Source organism: Arachis stenosperma, unplaced genomic scaffold, assembly GCF_014773155.1.
Source record: "Arachis stenosperma cultivar V10309 unplaced genomic scaffold, arast.V10309.gnm1.PFL2 arast.V10309.gnm1.Scaffold_100025, whole genome shotgun sequence".
NCBI classification, from domain to species: Eukaryota; Viridiplantae; Streptophyta; class Magnoliopsida; order Fabales; family Fabaceae; genus Arachis; species Arachis stenosperma.
Genome location: NW_026651369.1, coordinates 2535947 through 2560698, shown reverse-complemented (window position 1 = coordinate 2560698; position 24752 = coordinate 2535947). Strand labels below are relative to the sequence as shown.

Here is a 24752-nt window from a genome sequence, read left to right as displayed (position 1 = left end):
TAGATAGATGGCGGCATTCATGGGGATCCAGAAAGTCTAACCTTGTCTGTGGTATTCCGAGTAGGATCCCGGGAATCCGGGAAGTCTAACCTTGTCTGTAGTATTCCGAGTAGGATTCCGGTATTGAATGACTGTGACGAGCTTCAAACTCCTGAAGGCTGGGCGTGATGACAAACGCAAAAGAATCCTACACACCATAGATTAAGGTGTGGAGCTCTGCTGTTCCTCGAGTATTAATGCAAAGTACTATTATTCTTCTATTCAATTCAAGCTTATTCTTATTCTAAGATTTTCATTCGCACACAAGAACATGATGAATGTGATGATCAAGTGACACTCATCACCATTCTCAGTTATGAACGCGTGCCTAACAAACACTTCCGTTCTACATGAAAACAAGCTTGAATGCATATCTCTTGGATCTCTCTTCAATGATTCACATCGTCTCTCCTAACAACAGAGCATCTGAATTTGAGATTAGACTTTTCGTGGTATAGGCTAGAATCAATTGGCAGCATTCCTGAGATCTGGAAAGTCTAAACCTTGTCTGTGGTATTCCGAGTAGGATCTGGGAAGGGATGACTGTGACGAGCTTCAAACTCATGACTATTGGGCGTAGTGACAGACGCAAAAGGATCATTGGATCCTATTCCAACAAAAGTGAGGACCAACAGCTAATTAGCCATGTGGTATCTGTGCCTAGTATTTTTCATCCGAGACGAGAAATCTGACAGTTGATTAGCCGTACAGAAACCGTAAAGGACCATTTTCACTGAGAGGATGGGAGGTAGCCATTGACAACGGTGATCCCCAACATATAGCTTGCCATGGAAAGGAGTATGAATGATTGAATAAAGACAGTAGCAAAGTAGAGATTCAAAAGGAATAACGCATCTCCATATGCTTATCTGAAATTCCCACCAATGAATTACATAAGTATCTCTATCTTTATTTTATGTTTATCTATCTTTTAATTATCAAAACTCCATAACCATTTGAATCCGCCTGACTGAGATTTACAAGATGACCATAGCTTGCTTCAAGCCGACAATCTCCGTGGGATCGACTCTTACTCACGTAAGGTATTACTTGGACGACTGGTGCACGAAATTGCAATCACACTTTTGCAATCCCGCACAACTAACCAGCAAGTGCACTGGGTCGTCCAAGTAATACCTTACGTGAGTAAGGGTCGATCCCACGGAGATTGTTGGTATGAAGCAAGCTATGGTCACCTTGTAAATCTCAGTCAGGCAGACTCAAATGGATATGGTGATAAACGAAAATAACATAAAGATAAAGATAGAGATACTTATGTAATTCATTGGTAGGAACTTCAGATAAGCGTATGAAGATGCCTTCCCTTCCGTCTCTCTGCTTTCCTACTGTCTTCATCCAATTCTTCTTACTCCTTTCCATGGCAAGCTTATGCAAGGGTTTCACCGTTGTCAGTGGCTACCTCCCATCCTCTCATTGGAAATGTTCAACGTACCCTGTCACAGCACGGCTATCCATCTGTCGGTTCTCAATCAGGCTAGAATAGAATCCAGTGATTCTTTTGCGTCTGTCACTAACGCCCAGCCCTCAGGAGTTTGAAGCACGTCACAGTCATTCAATCATTGAATCCTACTCAGAATACCACAGACAAGGTTAGACCTTCCGGATTCTCTTGAATGCCGCCATCAGTTCTCGCCTATACCACGAAGACTCTGATCTCACGGAATGGTTGGCTCGTTTGTCAGGCGAGCACTCGGTTGTCAGGCGATCAACCATGCATCGTGCAATCAGGAATCCAAGAGATATTCACTAAGCCTCATATGCTTGTAGAACAAGAGTGGTTGTCAGTCACCTTGTTCATGAGTGAGAATGATGATGAGTGTCACGGATCATCACATTCATCAAGTTGAAGAACAAGTGATATCTTAGAACAAGAACAAGCGGAATTGAATGGAAGAACAATAGTAATTGCATTAATACTCGAGGTACAGCAGAGCTCCACACCTTAATCTATGGTGTGTAGAAACTCCACCGTTGAAAATACATAAGCATAAGGTCTAGGCATGGCCAAATGGCCAGCCTCCCAATGATCTAAGATAGCATAAAACGAAGATAGCTACCAAAGTCTACAGATACAATAGTAAAAGGTCCTACTTATAGATAACTAGTAGCCTAAGGTGTACAAAGATGAGTAAATGACATAAAAATCCACTTCCGGGCCCACTTGGTGTGTGCTTGGGCTGAGCAATGAAGCATTTTCGTGTAGAGACTCTCCTTGGAGTTAAACGCCAGCTTTTATGCCAGTTTGGGCGTTTAACTCCCATTTAGGTGCCAGTTCCGGCGTTTAACGCTGGAATTTCTTGAGGTGACTTTGAACGCCGGTTTGGGCCATCAAATCTTGGGCAAAGTATGGACTATCATATATTGCTGGAAAGCCCAGGATGTCTACTTTCCAACGCCGTTGAGAGCGCGCCAATTGGGCTTCTGTAGCTCTAGAAAATCCACTTCGAGTGCAGGGAGGTCAGAATCCAACAGCATCTGCAGTCCTTTTGAGTCTCTGGATCAGATTTTTGCTCAGGTCCCTCAATTTCAGCCAGAAAATACCTGAAATCACAGAAAAACACACAAACTCATAGTAAAGTCCAGAAAAGTGAATTTTAACTAAAAACTAATAAAAATATACTAAGAACTCAACTAAAACTACCAAAAACATACTAAAAACAATGCCAAAAAGCGTACAAATTATCCGCTCATCACAACACCAAACTTAAATTGTTGCTTGTCCTCAAGCAACTGAAAATCAAATAAGATAAAAAGAAGAGAATATACTATAGACTCCAAATTATCAATGAAACTTAGCTCCAAATTAGATGAGCGGGACTAGTAGCTTTTTGCCTCCGAACAGTTTTGGCATCTCACTTTATCCTCTGAGGTTCAGAATGATTGGCTTCTTTAGGAACTCAGAATCCAGATAGTGTTATTGATTCTCTTAGTTAAGTATGATGATTCTTGAACACAGCTACTTTATGAGTCTTGGCCGTGGCCCAAAGCACTCTGTCTTCCAGTATTACCACCGGATACATACATGCCACAGACACATAATTGGGTGAACCTTTTCAGATTGTGACTCAGCTTTGCTAGAGTCCCCAATTAGAGGTGTCCAGGGTTCTTAAGCACACTCTTATTGCCTTGGATCACAACTTTATTTCTTTCTTTTTCTTTCTTTTTTCCTTTTTTTTCGTTTTTCTCCTTCTTTTTCTCTTTTTTTTTTGTATTCACTGCTTTTTCTTGCTTCAAGAATCATTTTTATGATTTTTCAGATCCTCAGTAACATGTCTCCTTTTTCATCATTCTTTCAAGAGCCAACAATTTTAACATTCATGAACCACAAATTCAAAAGACATATGCACTGTTTAAGCATACATTCAGAAAACAACAAGTATTGTCACCACATCAAACTAATTAAGCTAGTTTTAAAGATGAATTTGAAATCCTGTACTTCTTGTTCTTTTGTGATAAAAACAGTTTTCATTTAAGAAAGGTGATGGATTCATATTCATAGCTTTAAGGCATAGACACTAAGACACTAATGATCATAAGACACAAACATGGATAAACATAAAGCACTAAAATTCGAAAAACAGAAAAATAAAGAACAAGGAGATTAAAGAACGGGTCCACCTTAGTGATGGCGGCTCTTTCTTTCTCTTGAAGATCCTATGGAGTGCTTGAGCTCCTCAATGTCTCTTCCTTGTCTTTGTTGCTTATCTCTCATGATTCTTTGATCTTCTCTAATTTCATGGAGGAGGATGGCATGTTCTTGGTGCTCCACCCTTAGTTGTCCCATGTTGGAACTTAATTCTCCTAGGGAGGTGTTCAGTTGCTCCCAATAGTCTTGTGGAGGAAAGTGCATCCCTTGAGATATCTCAGGGATCTCATGATGAGAGGGGTCTCTTGTTTGCTCCATCTTCTTCTTAGTGATGGGCTTGAGGTCATGCCTTCTCAGTTGAACCGGCTTTGGATGCCATAAATGGTTATGGAAAAACAAAAAGCAATGCTTTTACCACACCAAACTTAAAAGGTTTGCTCGTCCTCGAGCAAAAGAAGAAAGAAGAGAGTAGAAGAAGAAGAAATGGAGGAGAGGGAGATGGCTTTGTGGTTAGGCCAAAAGGGGAAGAAGTAGTGGTTTGAATTTGGATGGTGAGGTAAGTGGGGTTTTATGGAGGTGAGTGGTGAAGAGAGAGATGGGATTTGATAGGTGAGGGGTTTGTGGGGATCCTGTGGGGTCCACAGATCTTTAGGTGTCAAGGAAAAGTCATCCCTGCACCAAATGACACTCAAAATCACGTTTTGAGGCATTTCTGGCGTTAAACGCCGGGCTGGTGCCCATTCCTGGCGTTTAACGCCAGGTTCTTGCCCTTTTCTGGCGTTTAACGCCAGTCTGGTGCCCCTTTCTGGCGTTAAACGCCCAGAATGGTGCCAGACTGGGCGTTAAACGCCCAACTGCTAGGCTTACTGGCGTTTGAACGCCAGCAACATCTTCCTCCAGGGTGTGCTGTTTTTCTTCCTGTTTTTCATTTTGTTTTTGCTTTTTTCATTGATTTTGTAACTTCTTATGATCATCAACCTACAAAAAAAACATAACAAAAGAAAATATATAAAATATAAGCATTGGGTTGCCTCCCAACAAGCGCTTCTTTAATGTCAGTAGCTTGACAGATGGCTCTAATTGAGCCTCACAGATACTCAGAGCAATGTGGGAACCTCCCAACACCAAACTTAGAGTTTGAATGTGGGGGTTCAACACCAAACTTAGAGTTTGGTTGTGGCCTCCCAACACCAAACTTAGAGTTTGACTTTGGGGGCTCTATTTGTCTCTGATTTGAGGGAAGCTCTTCAAGCTTCATCTCCATGGTGACAGAGGGATATCCTTGAGCCTTAAACACAAAGGATTCTTCATTCACTTGAATGATTAGTTCACCTTGGTGCACGAAATTGCAATAACACTTTTGCAATCCCGCACAACTAACCAGCAAGTGCACTGGGTCGTCCAAGTAATACCTTGCGTGAGCAAGGGTCGATCCCACGGAGATTGTCGGCTTGAAGCAAGCTATGGTTATCTTGTAAATCTTAGTCAGGATAGCAGAAATTATCAGGATTGTTTGTGAAAAGCAAAAGAACATGAAATGGTTACTTGTTTTGCAGTAATGGAGAATAGGTTGAGGTTTGGAGATGCTCTATCTTCTGAATCTCTGCTTTCCTACTGTCTTCTTCATCAAACACGCAAGTCTCCTTCCATGGCAAGCTGTGTGTAGGGTTTCACCATTGTCAGTGGCTACCTCCCATCCTCTCATTGGAACGATTCCTAATGCCCTGTCACGGCACGGCATTCCATCTGTCGGTTCTCAATCAGACCGGAGTAGAATCCAGTGATTCTTTTGGCGTCTGTCACTAACGCCCTGCCTTCAGGAGATTGAAGCACGTCACAGTCATTCAGTCATTGAATCCTACTCAGGTGGTTGTCAGGCACATGTTCATAGTTGAGAATGATGATGATTGTCACTGATCATCACATTCATCCGGATTAAGAACAAGTATTATCTTAGAATGGAAGCAAGCATGATTGAATGAGAAACAGTAGTAATTGCATTAATCCATCATGACACAGCAGAGCTCCTCACCCCCAACCATGGGGTTTAGAGACTCATGCTGTGGAAGAAAATGTGTACAATGTCATAAGGTCGCATTCGGTAGCATTCGGTACTGATTACAAAGTCAAAAGGTCCTATAAGTAGTAAACTAGTATCCTAAGGTTTACAGAAATGAGTAAAATGACAGAAAAATCCACTTCCTGGCCCACTTGGTGTGTGCTTGGGCTGAGCATTGAAGCTTTTAAGTGTAGAGACGTTTTCTGGAGTTAAACGCCAGCTTTCATGCCAGTTTGGGCGTTTAACTCCAACTTTTATTCCAGTTCCGGCGTTTAACGCTGGAATTTCTGAGGCCGGATTGCTACGCGGGTTTGGGCCATCAAATCTTGGACAAAGTATGGACTATTATATATTGCTGGAAAGCCCTGGATGTCTACTTTCCAATGCCGTTGAGAGCGCGCCAATTGGGCTTCTGTAGCTCCAGAAAATCCACTTCGAGTGCAGGGAGGTCAGAATCCAACAGCATCTGCAGTCCTTTTCAGTCTCTGGATCAGATTTTTGCTCAGAACCTTCAATTTCAGTCAGAAAATACCTGAAATCACAGAAAAACACACAAACTCATAGTAAAGTCCAGAAAAGTGAATTTTAAATAAAAACTAATAAAAATATACTAAAAACTAACTAAAAGATACTAAAAACATACTAAAAACAATGCCAAAAAGTGTACAAATTATCCGCTCATCACAACACCAAACTTAAATTGTTGCTTGTCCCCAAGCAACTGAAAATCAAAATAGGATAAAAGAAGAGAATATACTATAGACTCCAAAATATCAAAGAAACATAGCTCCAATTAGATGAGCGGGACTAGCAGCTTTTTGCCTCCGAACAGTTTTGGCATCTCACTCTATCCTTTGAAGTTCAGAATGATTAGCATCTATAAGAACCCAGAACTCAGATAGTGTTATTGGTTCTCCTAGTTAAGTATATTGATTCTTGAACCTAGCCAGTGTATGAGTCTTGGCTGTGGCCCAAAGCACTCTGTCTTCCAGTATTACCACCGGATACATACATGCCACAGACACATAATTGGGTGAACCTTCTTAGATTGTGACTCAGCTTTGCTAAAGTCCCCAATTAGAGGTGTCCAGGGTTCTTAAGCACACTCTTTTGCCTTGGATCACAACTTTATTTCCTTCTCTTTTTTTTTTCTTTTCTTCTTTTTTCTTTCTCTTTTTTTTTCGAAATTTTTTTTCACTGCTTTTCTTGCTTCAAGAATCAATTTGATGATTTTTCAGATCCTCAATAACAGTTCTCTTTCTCCTCATTCTTTCAAGAGCCAACAAATTTAACATTCTTAAAAACAACAAATTCAAGAGACATATGCACTGTTCAAGCATTCATTCAGAAAACAAAAAGTATTGTCACCACATCAAACTAATTCAACTAGTTTCAGAGATAAATTTCGAAATCCTGTACTTCTTGTTCTTTTGTGATTAAAGCATTTTTTCTTTTAAGAGAGGTGATGGATTCATAGGACATTCATAACTTTAAGGCATAACTTTAATTTTATTAATTATGAATTAAAAACAAGACTCAAAAATAGATATAGAATGAGACTAGAAAAACGAAAAATAAAAACAAAATAGAGGAAAATAAAAAAAAAACGAAAAACAGAGGCTCCTAATGATAGAGGTTTTCACAGAGTTAGGACTCAACAACCTTGATTTTGAGAAGTGGATGCTCCCTCAGCTTGAGAGGCGAGCTTTTGGCGTTTAACCTCTTGGAGTTCACGCCCCTGCTTCTCTTGTTCCTTTAGCAATTTGCAGAGCATGAAGTTCTGATTCTGCTGTTCTTCCTTTAGTTGCTCCATAGTCTCTTGCAGCTTGTTGATAGATGCTTCTAGGCTGGACCAGTAGTCAATTCTTGGGAATTCAGGGAGGAATTCCTGCGCCCTCCTCTTAATGGAGTTGTCTTGCACTTGTCCTTCCATTGACTTCTTGGTGATTGGGTGTTCAATGGGTATGAACTCATCTACTCCCATCTTCACCCCAGCCTCTTTACAGAGCAAGGAAATCAAGCTTGGGTAAGCCAGTTTGGCCTCAGTGGAATTCTTATTTGCAATGGTGTAGATCTCACAAGCAATCACATGATGAACCTCCACTTCTTTTCCAAGCATAATGCAATGAATCATCACTGCTCTCTTGATGGTGACCTCAGAACGGTTGCTAGTGGGCAATATGGAACGCCCAATAAAGTCTAGCCAACCTCTTGCAATTGGCTTGAGGTCTCCCCTCTTGAGTTGGTTTGGGACACCCTTTGAATTGGTTATCCACTTAGTCCTAGGGAGGCAGATGTCCTCTAGAACTTGATCCAAACCTTTATCTACTCTCACCATCCTCCTATTGAAGGAATCAGGATCATCTTGTAGTTGAGGTAGTTGAAGATTTCTCTTATTTTGTCCAGATGGAAGTACATAACTTTCCCTCTGACCATGGTTCTGTGGGTATGGTAAGCGGTTCCAGTCATTCTTTGCTTATCTGTTAGCCACAGATTTGAGTAGAATTCCTGAACCATGTTCCTTCCAACCTTTGTCTCAGGATTGGTCAGAACTTCCCAACCTCTGTTTCGAATTTGCTCTTGGATCTCCGGATATTCATCTTCTTTCAGATCAAATTTAACTTCCGGGATCACTGACCTCAGACCCATTATTTTGTGATAATGGTCTTCATGTTCTTTGGTTAAGAACTTCTCTTCATTCCAAAGATTCTTTGGATTAGTCTCTTTCTTTCCTCTTGAGTTGGTTTGTTTTCCCTTGGGAGCCATGATCTTGATAGATTTTGGCTTAGTGATCACGGAAAAGCACACCAAACTTAGAGGTTTGCTTGTCCTCAAGCAAAAAGAAAAGAAAGAAGAGAAGAGAGAGAAAGAGAGAGAGGAAATTCGAATGGTGTGAGGAAGGAGGGGTGAGGAACGTTCATTTATAGAGTGGGGGGATTAGAATTTTGAAAACAAAAGAGAGATTTGAAAGGAGATTTGAAAAGATTTTAAAAAAAATTTGAGAAAAGGGTGAGTTTTTGAAGAAGATTTGAGATTATTTTGAAATAGATTTGAAGAATGGTTTTGATTTGTGAAGATTTGAAAGTGAATGATGAAAGGTTGAAGTGCATTTATGTAGAAGATTATGGGTAAAAAGAGGAAAGTTTAAAAAAATTTGAGTTGAAAACAAAAATGTGGTCCCCCCCACCTTTCTGGCGTTAAACGCCCAGAATGGCACCCATTCTGGCGTTTAACGCCCACTTGTCACCCTTTTTGGGCGTTTAACGCCCAGCCAGGTACCCTGGCTGGCGTTAAACGCCAGAAAACCTTCCTCACTGGGCGTTTTTCTGAACGCCCAGTGATGCTGCACACCTGGCGTTAAACGCCCAGAATGGTACCCATTCTGGCGTTTAACGCCCAAAATGCACCTTACTGGCATTTTTTCGCCAGTAAGCTCATTTCTCTGCTTTTTGAGCTGAATCCTTCTGTAACTCTGTGAATTCCTTCATTTTTTGATATTTGCCTCTGTAAGAACAAATCATACAACCTACTAATGACTGGGTTGCCTCCCAGTAAGCGCTTCTTTACTGTCTTTAGCTGGACTTTCACTGAGAATCACTCTAGTCTCAGTTTGAGCACTCCTGCTCAAAGTTTCCTTCAAGATAGTGTTTGATTCTCTGTCCATTAACAATGAACTTCTTATCAGAATCAATATTCTGAAGCTCAACATATCCATATGGTGACACTCCTGTAATCACATATGGACCCCTCCACCGGGATTTGAGTTTTCCTGGAAACAGTTTGAGCCTGGAGTTGAAGAGCAGAACTTTTTGTCCTGGCTCAAAGACTCTGGTTGACAATCTCTTGTCATGCCACGTCTTTGCCTTTTCCTTATAAATTTTTGCATTTTCGAAGGCATTGAGTCTGAACTCCTCTAGCTCATTTAGCTGGAGCAGTCTTTTCTCACCAGCTAACTGTGCATCCATGTTTAGGAATCTGGTTGCCCAGAAGGCTTTGTGTTCCAGTTCCACAGGCAAATGACAGGCCTTCCCATACACCAATTGGTATGGGGAGGTACCTATAGGAGTCTTGAATGCTGTTCTGTATGCCACAGAGCATCATCCAAGCTCCTTGCCCAATCCTTTCTTCGGGACATTACAGTCCGTTCTAGGATTCTTTTTAGCTCTCTGTTAGAGACTTCTGCTTGCCATTTGTCTGTGGATGATACGGAGTTGCCACTTTTTGGCTAATTCCATATCTAACCATAGCAGAGTATAGCTGTTTATTGCAGAAATGAGTGCCCCCATCACTGATTAGCACTCTGGGGACGCCAAATCTGCTGAAAATGTCTTCTGGAGGAATTTCAGTACGGTCTTAGTATCATTAGTGGGTGTAGCAATGCTTCTACCCACTTAGATACATAGTCCACTGCCACCAGAATGTAAGTGTTTGAGTATGATGGTGGGAATGGCCCCATGAAGTCAATTCCCCATACATCAAACAGCTCTATCTCTAATATCCCTTGTTGAGGCATGGCATATCCATGAGGCAGGTTACCAGCTCTTTGGCAACTGTCACAGTTACGCACAAACTCTCGGGAATCTTTATAGAGAGTAGGCCAGTAGAAGCCACATTGGAGGACTTTAGTGGCTGTTCGCTCACTTCCAAAATATCCTCCATACTGTGATCCATGGCAGTGCCATAGGATCCTCTGTGCTTCTTCTCTGGGTACACACCTGCGGATCACTCCGTCAGCACATCTCTTAAAGAGATATGGTTCATCCCAAAGGTAGTACTTGGCATCTGCAATTAATTTCTTTTTCTGCATGTAACTGTACTCTTTGGGTATGAACCTCACAGCTTTATAGTTTGCAATGTCTGCAAACCATGGAGCTTCCTGAATGGCAAATAATTGCTCATCTGGGAAAGTCTCAGAAATCTCAGTAGAAGGGAGGGACGCCCCAACTACTGGCTCTATTCTGGACAGATGGTCAGCTACCTGATTCTCTGTCCCTTTTCTGTCTCTTATTTCTATATCAAACTCTTGCAGAAGCAACACCATCTGATAAGCCTGGGTTTTGAATCCTGCTTTGTGAGTAAGTATTTAAGAGCAGCATGGTCAGTGTACACAATCACTTTGGATCCTACTAGGTAGGATCTAAACTTGTCAATGGCATAAACCACTGCAAGTAATTCTTTTCTGTGGTTGTGTAATTCTTCTGTGCATCATTTAGAACACGGCTGGCATAATAAATGACATGCAGAAGTTTGTTATGCCTCTGTCCCAACACTGCACCAATGGCATGATCACTGGCATCACACATTAATTCAAATGGTAATGGCCAATCTGGTGCAGAGATAACTGGTGCTGTGACCAGCTTAGCTTTCAGGGTCTCAAATGCCTGCAGACACTCATTATCAAAGATAAATGGAGTGTCAGCAGCTAGCAGATTACTCAGAGGTTTGGCAATTTTCGAAAAAATCCTTGATAAACCTTCTGTAAAATCCTGCATGTCCCAGAAAGCTTCTGATTACCTTAACATTGGCAGGTGGTGGTAATTTTTCAATTACCTCTACCTTTGCCTTATCCACCTCTATTCCCCTGCTTGAAATTTTGTGCCCAAGGACAATTCCTTCAGTCACCATAAAGTGACATTTCTCCCGGTTTAAAACCAGGTTAGTCTCTTGGCATCTTTTCAGGACAAGTGATAGGTGGTTAAGACAGGAGCTGAATGAGTCTCCATATACTGAAAAGTCATCCATGAAGACTTCCAGAAATTTCTCTACCATATCTGAGAAGATAGAGAGCATGCACCTCTGAAAGGTTGCAGGTGCATTGCACAGACCAAAAGGCATTCTCCTATAGGCAAACACGCCTGAAGGGCAGGTGAATGCTGTTTTCTCTTGGTCCTGAGGGTCTACTGCAATTTGGTTGTAGCCTGAATAGCCATCCAAAAAGCAGTAATAATCATGGCCAGCTAGTCTTTCTAGCATTTGGTCTATGAATGGTAAAGGAAAATGATCCTTTCTGGTGGCTGTATTGAGCCTTTTGTAGTCAATACACATGCGCCACCCTGTGACTGTCCTGGTGGGAACCAGTTCATTTTTTTCATTATGAACCACTGTCATGCCTCCCTTTTTGGGAACAACTTGGACAGGGCTCACCCAGGGGCTATCAGAAATAGGATAAATGATCCCAGCCTCTAGTAATTTAGTGACCTCTTTCTGCACCACTTCCTTCATGGCAGGATTTAGCCTCCTCTGTGGTTGAACCACTGGTTTGGCATTATCCTCCAACAGGATCTTGTGCATGCATCTAGCTGGGCTAATGCCCTTAAGATCACTTATGGACCACCCAAGAGCTGTCTTGTGTGTCCTTAGCACTTGAATCAGTGCTTCCTCTTCCTGTGAATTTAAAGCAGAGCTTATAATTACTGGAAAAGTGTCACCCTCTCCCAGAAATGCATATTTCAAGGATGATGGTAATGGTTTGAGTTCAGGCTTGGGAGGCTTATCCTCCTCCTGAGGAATTTTCGAAAATTCCTTTACTTCCTCTAGTTCTTCTTGATCAGGTTGAGCATCTTTGAAGATGTCCTCAAGCTCTGATTCTAGGCTTTCAGCCATATTGATCTCTTCTACCAGAGAATCAATAATGTCAACGTCCATGCAGTCTTCTGGTGTGTCTGGATGCTACATAGCTTTCACAGCATTCAACTTGAACTCATCCTCATTGACTCTCAGGGTTACTTCCCCTTTATGTACATCAATGAGAGTTCGTCCAGTTGCTAGGAAAGGTCTTCCTAGAATGAGAGTTGCACTTTTGTGCTCCTCCATTTCCAGCACCACAAAGTCAGTTGGAAAGGCAAATGGCCCAACCTTGACAATCATGTCCTCTATTATGCCTGATGGGTGTTTAATGGAACCATCAGCAAGTTGGAGGCATATCCTGGTTGGTTTGACTTCTCCAGTCAACCCAAGCTTTTTGATAGTGGATGCAGGTATTAGATTGATGCTTGCTCCAAGATCACATAGGGCTATCTTGGTGCAGGCGCCTTCTAATGTGCAGGGTATCATAAAGCTTCCAGGATCTTGAAGCTTTTCTGGTAAGCTTTTCAAAATGACTGCACTGCATTCTTCAGTGAGAAACACTTTTTCAGTTTCTCTCCAATTCTTCTTATGGCTTAAGATCTCTTTCATGAACTTAGCATAAGAGGGTATTTGCTCAAGTGCCTCTGCAAACGGAATCTTTATTTCAAGAGTCCTTAAATAGTCTGCAAAGCGGGCAAATTGCTTATCCTGTTCCGCTTTGCGGAGTTTCTGAGGATAAGGCATCTTGGCTTGATATTCTTCAACCTTAGATGCTGCAGGTTTATTCCTTACAGAAATGGTTGAAGAGGCCTTGTTAGGGGGATAATCATCAGAACTCTCAGGTGCCTGATTCTCCTTGGGCGTTTGAACGCCAGGAGTGGATGAAGTTTGGGCGTTAAACGCTAACTTCTCCCCCTTTTCTGGCGTTTGAACGCCAGAACTGGGCAGGGAATGGGCGTTTAACGCCAGCTTTCCTCCATATTCTGGCGTTTGAACGCCAGTATTGGGCAAGGAATGGGCGTTTAACGCCAACTTTCCTTCCCTTTCTGGCGTTTGAACGCCAATAATATTCCTCTCTGGGCTCTTACTGTCCTCAGAGGGATTTTGAACAGTGGCTTGGTTATCCTCTGTCAACTGTTCCTTAATTGACTTCTTGCTCTTTTGAGCAGTGGCATTCAGTGTTTTCCCACTCCTCAGTTGAACTGCTTGACACTCCTCTGTTATTTGTTTAGATATTTGCTGTTTTGCTTGATTCAACTGTAGTTCTATGCTCTTATTAGCAACTTTAGTTTCATGGAGCATCTCTTTGAATTCTGCTAACTGTTCTGTCATCAGGAGCAATTGTTGATTAAGCTCATTCATCTGTTCTTGAGGATCAGGATCATTGACTACTGCCATGACCTCTTCTTGTGGAACGAATTCCTTGCTAGAATATAAGTATTGGTTTCTAGCAACAATGTCTATAAGCTCTTGAGCTTCTTCAATTGTCTTTCTCATGTGTATAGATCCACCAGCTGAGTGGTCTAAAGACATCTGAGCTTTTTCTGTAAGCCCATAGTAGAAGATGTCTAACTGTACCCACTCTGAAAACATTTCAGAGGGGCATTTTCTAAGCATACCTCTATACCTCTCCCAGGCATCATAAAGGGATTCATTATCCTCTTGTTTAAAGCCTTGGATGTCCAGCCTTAGCTGTGTCATCCTTTTTGGAGGGTAAAAATGATTCAGGAATTTTTCTGATAACTGTTTCCATGTCTTTATGCTTGCTGTAGGTTGGTTATTCAACCACCTTTTTGCTTGATCTTTTACAGCAAATGGAAATAGTAACAGTCTGTAGACATCCTGATCTACCTCTTTATCATGTATTGTGTCAGCAATTTGTAAGAACTGTGCCAGAAACTCAGTAGGTTCTTCCTCTGGAAGACCGGAATACTGGCAATTTTGCTGCACTATGATAATGAGTTGAGGGTTTAGCTCAAAGCTGCTTGCTTTGATGGGAGGTACACAGATGCTACTCACATATGCAGCTGTATTGGGGTTGGCATAGGACCCCAGAGTCCTCTTGGACTGATTAATTCCACTTAAGTCCATAATGGACAAAAGGGAAATGAGAATGATTGCAAAGAGATAAATTTTGTTTATTTTTATTTTTGAAAAAAAAAAAACCGAAAAAAATTAAAATAAAACAAATAAAACAAAAGGAAAATAAATAAAATTCGAAAATTAAAATAAAATAAGATCAAAGCAAATTGAGAACTAAATCAATTAGTAAGGAAAAAGATTTTGAAAACAGCAATTAAGAGGATATGATTGAAAGATTTTTATGAAAAAGATTTGATTTTTTTTTAAAAGGAGGAAAGAGAAAAACACAAAATGACACCAAACTTAAAATTTTAGAAAATCAAACACTATTTTTTTCGAAAATTTTAAAGGAAAAACACAAAGAAGACACCAAACTTAGAATTTTTGTGAATCAAAAAGGGACTAAGAACAAGAAAAATTCGAAAATCAAAAGAAAAACAAAAGCATGCAAATGACACCAAACTTAAAATATGAAACTAGACTCAACTAAAAGACTCTAAACCAATAAAAATAAAACAGTCCTAATCTAAGCAACAAGACAAGCCGTCAGTTGTCCAAACTCGAACAATCCCCGGCAACGGCGCCAAAAACTTGGTGCACGAAATTGCAATAACCTTTTGCAATCCCGCACAACTAACCAGCAAGTGCACTGGGTCGTCCAAGTAATACCTTGCGTGAGCAAGGGTCGATCCCACGGAGATTGTCGGCTTGAAGCAAGCTATGGTTATCTTGTAAATCTTAGTCAGGATAGCAGAAATTATCAGGATTGTTTGTGAAAAGCAAAAGAACATGAAATGGTTACTTGTTTTGCAGTAATGGAGAATAGGTTGAGGTTTGGAGATGCTCCATCTTCTGAATCTCTGCTTTCCTACTGTCTTCTTCATCAAACACGCAAGTCTCCTTCCATGGCAAGCTGTGTGTAGGGTTTCACCATTGTCAGTGGCTACCTCCCATCCTCTCATTGGAACGATTCCTAATGCCCTGTCACGGCACGACATTCCATCTGTCGGTTCTCAATCAGACCGGAGTAGAATCCAGTGATTCTTTTGGCGTCTGTCACTAACGCCCCGCCTTCAGGAGATTGAAGCACGTCACAGTCATTCAGTCATTGAATCCTACTCAGAATACCACAGACAAGGTTTAGACCTTCCGGATTCTCTTGAATGCCGCCATCAGTCTAGCTTATACCACGAAGATTCCGATAAAAGAATCCAAGAGATAACTACTTAATCTAAGGTAGAACAGGTGGTTGTCAGGCACATGTTCATAGTTGAGAATGATGATGATTGTCACTGATCATCACATTCATCCGGATTAAGAACAAGTATTATCTTAGAATGGAAGCAAGCATGATTGAATGAGAACAGTAGTAATTGCATTAATCCATCATGACACAGCAGAGCTCCTCACCCCCAACCATGGGGTTTAGAGACTCATGCTGTGGAAGAAAATGTGTACAATGTCATAAGGTCGCATTCGGTAGCATTCGGTACTGATTACAAAGTCAAAAGGTCCTATAAGTAGTAAACTAGTATCCTAAGGTTTACAGAAATGAGTAAAATGACAGAAAAATCCACTTCCTGGCCCACTTGGTGTGTGCTTGGGCTGAGCATTGAAGCTTTTAAGTGTAGAGACGTTTTCTGGAGTTAAACGCCAGCTTTCATGCCAGTTTGGGCGTTTAACTCCAACTTTTATTCCAGTTCCGGCGTTTAACGTTGGAATTCTGAGGCCGGATTGCTACGCGAGTTTGGGCCATCAAATATTGGACAAAGTATGGACTATTATATATTGCTGGAAAGCCCTGGATGTCTACTTTCCAATGCCGTTAAGAGCGCGCCAATTGGGCTTCTGTAGCTCCAGAAAATCCACTTCGAGTGCAGGGAGGTCAGAATCCAATAGCATCTGCAGTCCTTTTCAGTCTCTGGATCAGATTTTTGCTCAGAACCTTCAATTTCAGTCAGAAATACCTGAAATCACAGAAAAACACACAAACTCATAGTAAAGTCCAGAAAGTGAATTTTAAATAAAAACTAATAAAAATATACTAAAAACTAACTAAAAGATACTAAAAACATACTAAAAACAATGCCAAAAAGTGTACAAATTATCCGCTCATCACACCTCTATCAACATCAATCACAGCCTTTGCTGTGGCTAGGAAGGGTCTGCCAAGGATGATGGATTCATCCATGCACTTCCCAGTCTCTAGGACTATGAAATCAGTAGGGATGTAATGGTCTTCAACTTTTACCAAAACATTCTCTACAAGTCCATGAGCTTGTTTTCTTGAGTTGTCTGCCATCTCCAATGAGATTCTTGCAGCTTGTACCTCAAAGATCCCTAGCTTCTCCATTACAGAGAGGCATGAGGTTCACACTTGACCCTAAGTCACACAGGGCCTTCTTGAAGGTCATGGTGCCTATGGTACAAGGTATGGAAAACTTCCCAGGATCTTGTCTCTTTTGAGGTAATTTCTGCCTAGACAAGTCATCCAGTTCTTTGGTGAGCAAGGGAGATTCATCTTCCCAAGCCTCATTTCCAAATAACTTGTCATTTAGCTTCACGATTGCTCCAAGATATTTAGCAACTTGTTCTTCAGTGACATACTCATCCTCTTCAGAGGAAGAATACTCATCAGAGCTCATGAAAGGCAGAAGTAAGTCCAATGGAATCTCTATGGTCTCATTTTGAGCCTCAGATTCCCATGGTTCCTCATTGGGGAACTCAGAGGAGGTTGGTGCACGCCCATTGAGGTCTTCCTCAGTGGCGTCCACCTCCTCTCTTTCCTCTCCATATTCGGCCATGGTTATGGCTTTGCACTCTCCTTTTGGATTTTCTTCTGTATTACTTGGGAGAGTGCTAGGAGGGAGTTTAGTAACTTTCTTGCTCAGCTGACCCACTTGTCCTTCCAAATTTCTGATGGAGGACCTTGTTTCATTCATGAAACTTTGAGTGGTTTTGATTAGATCAGAGACCATTGTTGCTAAGTCAGAGGTATTCTGCTTAGAACTCTCTGTCTGTTGCTGAGAAGATGATGGAAAAGGCTTGTTATTGCCAAGCCTGTTTCTTCCACCATTATTGTTATTGAAACCTTGTTGAGGTCTCTCTTGATTCTTCCATGAGAAATTTGGGTGATTTCTCCATGAAGAATTATAGGTGTTTCCATAGGGTTCTCCTAGGTAATTCACCTCTTCCATTGAAGGGTTCTCAGGATCATAAGCTTCTTCCTCAGATGAAGCTTCCTTAGTACTGCCAGGTGCATTTTGCATTCCAGACAGACTTTGAGAAATCAAATTGACTTGTTGAGTCAATATCTTGTTCTGAGCCAGTATGGCATTCAGAGTGTCAATCTCAAGAACTCCTTTCTTCTGACTAGTCCCATTGTTCACAGGATTTCTTTCAGAAGTGTACATGAATTGGTTATTTGCAACCATTTCAATTAGCTCTTGAGCCTCTGTAGGCGTCTTCTTCAAATGAAGAGATCCTCCAGCAGAGCTATCCAAAGACATCTTGGATAGTTCAGAGAGACCATCATAGAAGATACCTATGATGCTCCATTCAGAAAGCATGTCTGAGGGACATCTTCTGATTAATTGTTTGTATCTTTCCCAAGCTTCATAGAGGGATTCTCCATCCTTCTGTCTGAAGGTTTGGACTTCCACTCTAAGCTTACTCCACTTTTGAGGTGGAAAAAACTTTGCCAAGAAGGCATTGACTAGCTTTTCCCAAGAGTCCAGGCTATCTTTAGGTTGTGAGTCCAACCATATTCTAGCTTTGTCTCTTACAGCAAAAGGGAATAGCATCAGTCTGTAGACCTCAGGGTCAACCCCATTAGTCTTGACTGTGTCACAGATTTGCAAGAACTCAGCTAAAAACTGATGAGGATCTTCCATTGGAAGTCCATGGAATTTGCAATTCTGTTGCATTAGAGAAACTAATTGAGGCTTAAGCTCAAAGTTGTTTGCTCCAATGGCAGGGATAGAGATGCTTCTCCCATAGAAGTTGGGAGTAGGTGCAGTAAAGTCACCCAGCACCTTCTTTGCATTGTTGGCATTGGTGTTGTTTTCGGCTGCCATGTGTTCTTCTTCTTTGAAGAATTCGGTCAGGTCCTCTAAAGAGAGTTGTGCCTTGGCTTCTCTTAGCTTTCGCTTCAAGGTTCTCTCAGGTTCAGGGTCAGCTTCAACAAGAATGCCTTTGTCTCTGCTCCTGCTCATATGAAAGAGAAGAGAAAAAGAAAATGTGGAATCCTCTATGTCACAGTATAGAGATTCCTTGAGGTGTCAGAGGAAAAGAAAAATAGAAGAAAAGAAGGTAGAAGAATTCGAACTTGATTAGATAGAGTTCGAATTGTGCATTAAGAAGGAGTAGTACTCCATAAATAGAAGGATGTGGGAGGAGAGGAAGAAGATTTTTGAAAATACAATTAAAAAGATTTTGAAAACATTTTGAAAAACACTTAATTGATTTTCGAAAATAAAAGTAAGAAAGAAATCAAGTGATTTTTGAAAAATAAATTGGGATTAGAAATCAAAAAGATTTGATTGAAAACTATTTTGAAAAAGATGAGGTTAAGAAGATATGATTAGTTTTAAAGAGATGTGATTGAGAAGATATGATTTGAAAACAAATTTGAAAAAAAAATTTGATTTTGAAAATTAGTGACTTGCCTAACAAGAAAAGATATGATTCAAACATTAAACCTTTCTCAACAGAAAAGGCAACAAATTTGAGATGTTCAATCAAATCATTAATTGTTAGTAAGTATCTTTGAAAAAGGAAAGAAATTGATTTTGAAAACATTTGATTGAAAAGATATGATTTGAAAAAGATTTGATTTTGAAAAACTTTGAAAACTTGAAAAAAATTGATTTGAAAACAAAATCTTCCCCCTAGCACCATCCTGGCGTTAAACGCTCAGAATGGTATACATTCTGGCGTTTAACGCCCAAAATGCACCCTTTTTGGGCGTTAAACGCCCAACCAGGTACCCTGGCTGGCGTTTAAACGCCAGTCTGTCTTCTTCACTGGGCATTTTGAATGCCCAGCTTTTTCTGTATAATTCCTCTGCAGTATGTTCTGAATCTTCAATTCTCTGTATCATTGACTTGAAAAGACACAAATTAAAAATATTTTTGGGTTTTTAATAATCAAAATGCAACAAGAATGAAATAACAATGCATGCAAGACACCAAACTTAGCAGTTTGTATACTACTGACACTAATGTGAATGCATATGAGACACACAAAACACTCAAGTCAATTGAATTCAAAGATTAGAACACGAAAATCATCAAGAATTACTTGAAGACCATTAAGACACATGAATGAATGCATGCAATTGACACCAAACTTAAGATGAGACACTAAACTTAAGCAAGAAATATCAAATATTTTTGGTTTTTATGATTTTGTAATTTTTTTGTGTTTTTCGAAAATTAAGTGGAAAAAGGTATCAAAATTCTTAATGAGAATTCCAGGAATCAGTGCAATGCTAGTCTAAGACTCCGGTCCAGGAATTAGACATGGCTTCACAGCCAGCCAAGCTTTCAAAGAAAGCTTCGGTCCAAAACACTAGACATGGCCAAAGGCCAGCCAAGCCTTAGCAGATCACTGCTCCAAAAGCAAGATTGATAAAAATCATCAAGCTCTTGTGATGATAAGTTGAAACCTCGGTCCAATGAAATTAGACATGGCTTCTCAGCCAGCCAGATTTCAACAAATCATCATGAAACTCTAGGATTCACCTTCAAGAATTTCGAAAAAAAAATACCTAATCTAAGCAACAAGATGAACCGTCAGTTGTCCATACACAAATAATCCCCGGCAACGGCGCCAAAAATTTGGTGCACGAAATTGCAATCACACTTTTGCAATCCCGCACAACTAACCAGCAAGTGCACTGGGTCGTCCAAGTAATACCTTACGTGAGTAAGGGTCGATCCCACGGAGATTGTTGGTATGAAGCAAGCTATGGTCACCTTGTAAATCTCAGTCAGGCAGACTCAAATGGATATGGTGATAAACGAAAATAACATAAAGATAAAGATAGAGATACTTATGTAATTCATTGGTAGGAACTTCAGATGAGCGTATGAAGATGCCTTCCCTTCCGTCTCTCTGCTTTCCTACTGTCTTCATCCAATTCTTCTTACTCCTTTCCATGGCAAGCTTATGCAAGGGTTTCACCGTTGTCAGTGGCTACCTCCCATCCTCTCATTGGAAATGTTCAACGCACCCTGTCACGGCACGGCTATCCATCTGTCGGTTCTCAATCAGGCCGGAATAGAATCCAGTGATTCTTTTGCATCTGTCACTAACGCCCCGCCCTCAGGAGTTTGAAGCACGTCACAGTCATTCAATCATTGAATCCTACTCAGAATACCACAGACAAGGTTAGACCTTCCGGATTCTCTTGAATGCCGCCATCAGTTCTCGCCTATACCACGAAGACTCTGATCTCACGGAATGGTTGGCTCGTTTGTCAGGCGAGCACTCGGTTGTCAGGCGATCAACCATGCATCGTGCAATCAGGAATCCAAGAGATATTCACTAAGCCTCATATGCTTGTAGAACAAGAGTGGTTGTCAGTCACCTTGTTCATGAGTGAGAATGATGATGAGTGTCACGGATCATCACATTCATCAAGTTGAAGAACAAGTGATATCTTAGAACAAGAACAAGCGGAATTGAATGGAAGAACAATAGTAATTGCATTAATACTCGAGGTACAGCAGAGCTCCACACCTTAATCTATGGTGTGTAGAAACTCCACCGTTGAAAATACATAAGCATAAGGTCTAGGCATGGCCGAATGGCCAGCCTCCCAATGATCTAAGATAGCATAAAACGAAGATAGCTACCAAAGTCTACAGATACAATAGTAAAAGGTCCTACTTATAGATAACTAGTAGCCTAAGGTGTACAAAGATGAGTAAATGACATAAAAATCCACTTCCGGGCCCACTTGGTGTGTGCTTGGGCTGAGCAATGAAGCATTTTCGTGTAGAGACTCTCCTTGGAGTTAAACACCAGCTTTTATGCCAGTTTGGGCCATCAAATCTTGGGCAAAGTATGGACTATCATATATTGCTGGAAAGCCCAGGATGTCTACTTTCTAACGCCGTTGAGAACGCGCCAATTGGGCTTCTGTAGCTCCAGAAAATCCACTTCGAGTGCAGGGAGGTCAGAATCCAACAGCATCTGCAGTCCTTTTGAGTCTCTGGATCAGATTTTTGCTCAGGTCCCTCAATTTCAGCCAGAAAATACCTGAAATCACAGAAAAACACACAAACTCATAGTAAAGTCCAGAAAAGTGAATTTTAACTAAAAACTAATAAAAATATACTAAGAACTCAACTAAAACTACCAAAAACATACTAAAAACAATGCCAAAAAGCGTACAAATTATCCGCTCATCAACGACCCAGTGCACTTGCTGGTCAGCTGTGCGAAGTTGTGAAGAGACGTGTGAATCATGGTATTGTGCACCAAGTTTTTGGAGCCATGCCTGGTGATAACAATTTCGTGCACCAGTGACATAATAAATTATTTTTAATAGTTCTTATTAATTTACTGCCAAGTGTACTGTTTTAGTGGGAACAGATAAGGTTATTTGGGGAAATATGAAAATCTTCATTAATGATTTTGGTGGTTATTAGTGGATCAAATTTTCTATATTTCTAAATAACTAATGCTATATATTTTCTATTATTCCTAAATAATGAAATGTATTTGCTTATTTAACCTTTGCTTATTTTGAATCAAATATTGGCCTCAGAATTATTTCTAAGCATTGATTCCTAATGAGTATTGCTTTGAACTTTGCAGGTTGCAATGACACATCTAATGGCTGTAACTAACTGCTACATTGACATGGAAAGTTTAATTTCTGACCAGAACAGAAGTATTGCTACACTTGCTGTTACCACTCTTTTAAAGACAGGAAATGAATCAAGTGTTGATCGTCTTATGAAGCAGATTACAAATTTCATGTTTGATATTGCTGATGAATTCAAAATTGTTGTTGTAGAAGCAATAAGATCATTGTGCTTGAAGTTCCCTTTAAAATATAGATCTCTGTGAGTATATGCGTCACTCTATTGGTCTCTTTTCACAGATGTTACATCTTTCTTATGAATATCTTTCTAGATAAGTGGTCTAAGTTACTGATGAGCGGATAATTTATACGCTTTTTGGCATTGTTTTTAGTATGATTTTAGTATATTTTAGTTAGTTTTTATTATATTTTTATTAGTTTTTAGTTAAAATTCACTTTTCTGAACTTTACTATGAGTTTTTGTGTTTTTCTGTGATTTCAGGTATTTTCTGGCTGAAATTGAGGGTCCTGAGCAAAAATCTGATTCGGAGGCTGAAAAGGACTGCAGATGCTATTGGATTCTGACCTCCCTGCACTCGAAGTGGATTTTCTAGAGCTACAGAAGCCCAATTGGCGCGTTCTCAATGGCGTTGGAAAGTAGACATCCTGGGCTTTCCAGCAATGTATAATAGTCTATACTTTTCTCGAGATTTAATGGCCCAAACCGGCATTGCAAATCAGCTTTAGAATTCCCAGCGTTTAACGCCGGAACTGGCATAAAAATTGGAGTTAAACGCCCAAACTGGCATAAAAGCTGGCGTTTAACTCCAAAAAAAGTCTCTACACATGAAAGCTTTAATGCTCAGCCCAAACACACACTAAGTGGACCCTGGAAGTGGATTTTTACATCATTTACTCATTTATGTATACCCTAGGTTACTAGTTCACTATTAATAGGATCTTTTGACATTGTATCTACACCTCATGATACTTTACACGTTTCTCATTGTATCTTCTACGGCATGAGTCTCTAAACCCCATGGTTGGGGGTGAGGAGCTCTGCTGTGTCTTGATGGATTAATGCAATTACTACTGTTTTTCATTCAATCATGCTTGCTTTCATTCTAAGATATCACTTGTTCCTAAACCTGATGAATGTGATGATCCGTGACACTCATCATCATTCTCAACTATGAACGTGTGCCTAACAACCACCTCCGTTCTACCTTAGATTGAGTAGATATCTCTTGGATTCCTTAATCAGAATCTTCGTGGTATAAGCTAGAATTGATGGCGGCATTCAAGAGAATCCGGAAGGCCTAAACCTTGTCTGTGGTATTCTGAGTAGGATTCAAGGATTGAATAACTGTGACGGGCTTCAAACTACTGAGGGCTGGGCGTTAGTGACAGACACAAAAGAATCACTGGATTCTATTCCAACCCGATTGAGAACCGACAGATGATTAGCCGTGCTGTGACAGAGCGCGTTGAACATTTTCACTGAGAGGATGGGAGGTAGCCATTGACAACAGTGAAACCCTACATACAGCTTGCCATGGAAGGAGCCTTGCGTGCTTGAAGAAGAAGACAGTAGGAAAGCAGAAGTTCAGAAGATAGAGCATCTCCAAAACCTCAACCTGTTCCCCATCACTGCAAAACAAGTACTTATTTCATGTTCTTTTGCTTTTTACAATCAACCCTGATAATTATTGATATCCTGACTAAGAGTTACAAGATAACCATAGCTTGCTTCAAGCCGACAATCTCCGTGGGATCGACCCTTACTCACGTAAGGTATTACTTGGACGACCCAGTGCACTTGCTGGTTAGTTGTGTGGGATTGCAAAAGTGTGATTGCAATTTCGTGCACCAAGTTTTTGGCGCCGTTGCCGGGGATTGTTCGAGTTTGGACAACTGACGATCTATCTTGTTGCTTAGATTAGGACTGTTTTATTTTTGTTGGTTTAGAGTCTTTTATTTGAGTTTAGTTTCATATTTTAAGTTTGGTGTCAATTGCATGCTTTTGTTTTCTTTTAATTTTTCGAATTTGAATGTTCTTAGCCCTTTCTTGTTCTTTAAAAATTCTAAGTTTGGTGTCCTCTTTGTGTTTTCCTTTAAAATTTTCGAAAATTTGTGTTTGATTTTCTAAAAATTTAAGTTTGGTGTCATTTTGTTGTTTTTCTCTTTCCTCATTTCGAAAATCAAATCTTTTTCAAAATAATTTTCAATCAAATATTTTCAATTGCTTATTTCAAAATCTTTTTAATTAACTAATTGATTTAGTTTTCAATTTGCTTTGATCTTATTTTCTTTTAGTTTTCGAAATTTGATTTTTTTCCATTAATTTTATTTTATTATTTTCGGTCAAATCAAAAAAAATATTTTACTTTACTTGTGAATTCATATCATATTCCCCTTCTCCATCATGGACTTAAGTGGAATTGAACAGTCCAGAAGGACTCTGGGGTCATATGCTAACCCCATTACAGCTGCATATAGGAGTAGCATCTGTATACCTCCCATTAAAGCAAGCAGCTTTGAGCTAAATCCTCAACTCATTATCATGGTGCAGCAAAATTGCC

General features: G+C 40.3%; 1 non-coding gene across 1 annotated transcript; it reads left to right on the top strand.

The window, feature by feature from the left end:
- Nucleotides 1-17917: 17917 nt before the first annotated feature.
- LOC130959879 (small nucleolar RNA R71) lies at nucleotides 17918-18025 on the top strand. The gene has a single exon (XR_009078871.1). It is a non-coding gene; the product is annotated as a small nucleolar RNA R71 (small nucleolar RNA).
- The last annotated feature ends 6727 nt before the right edge of the window (nucleotides 18026-24752 follow it).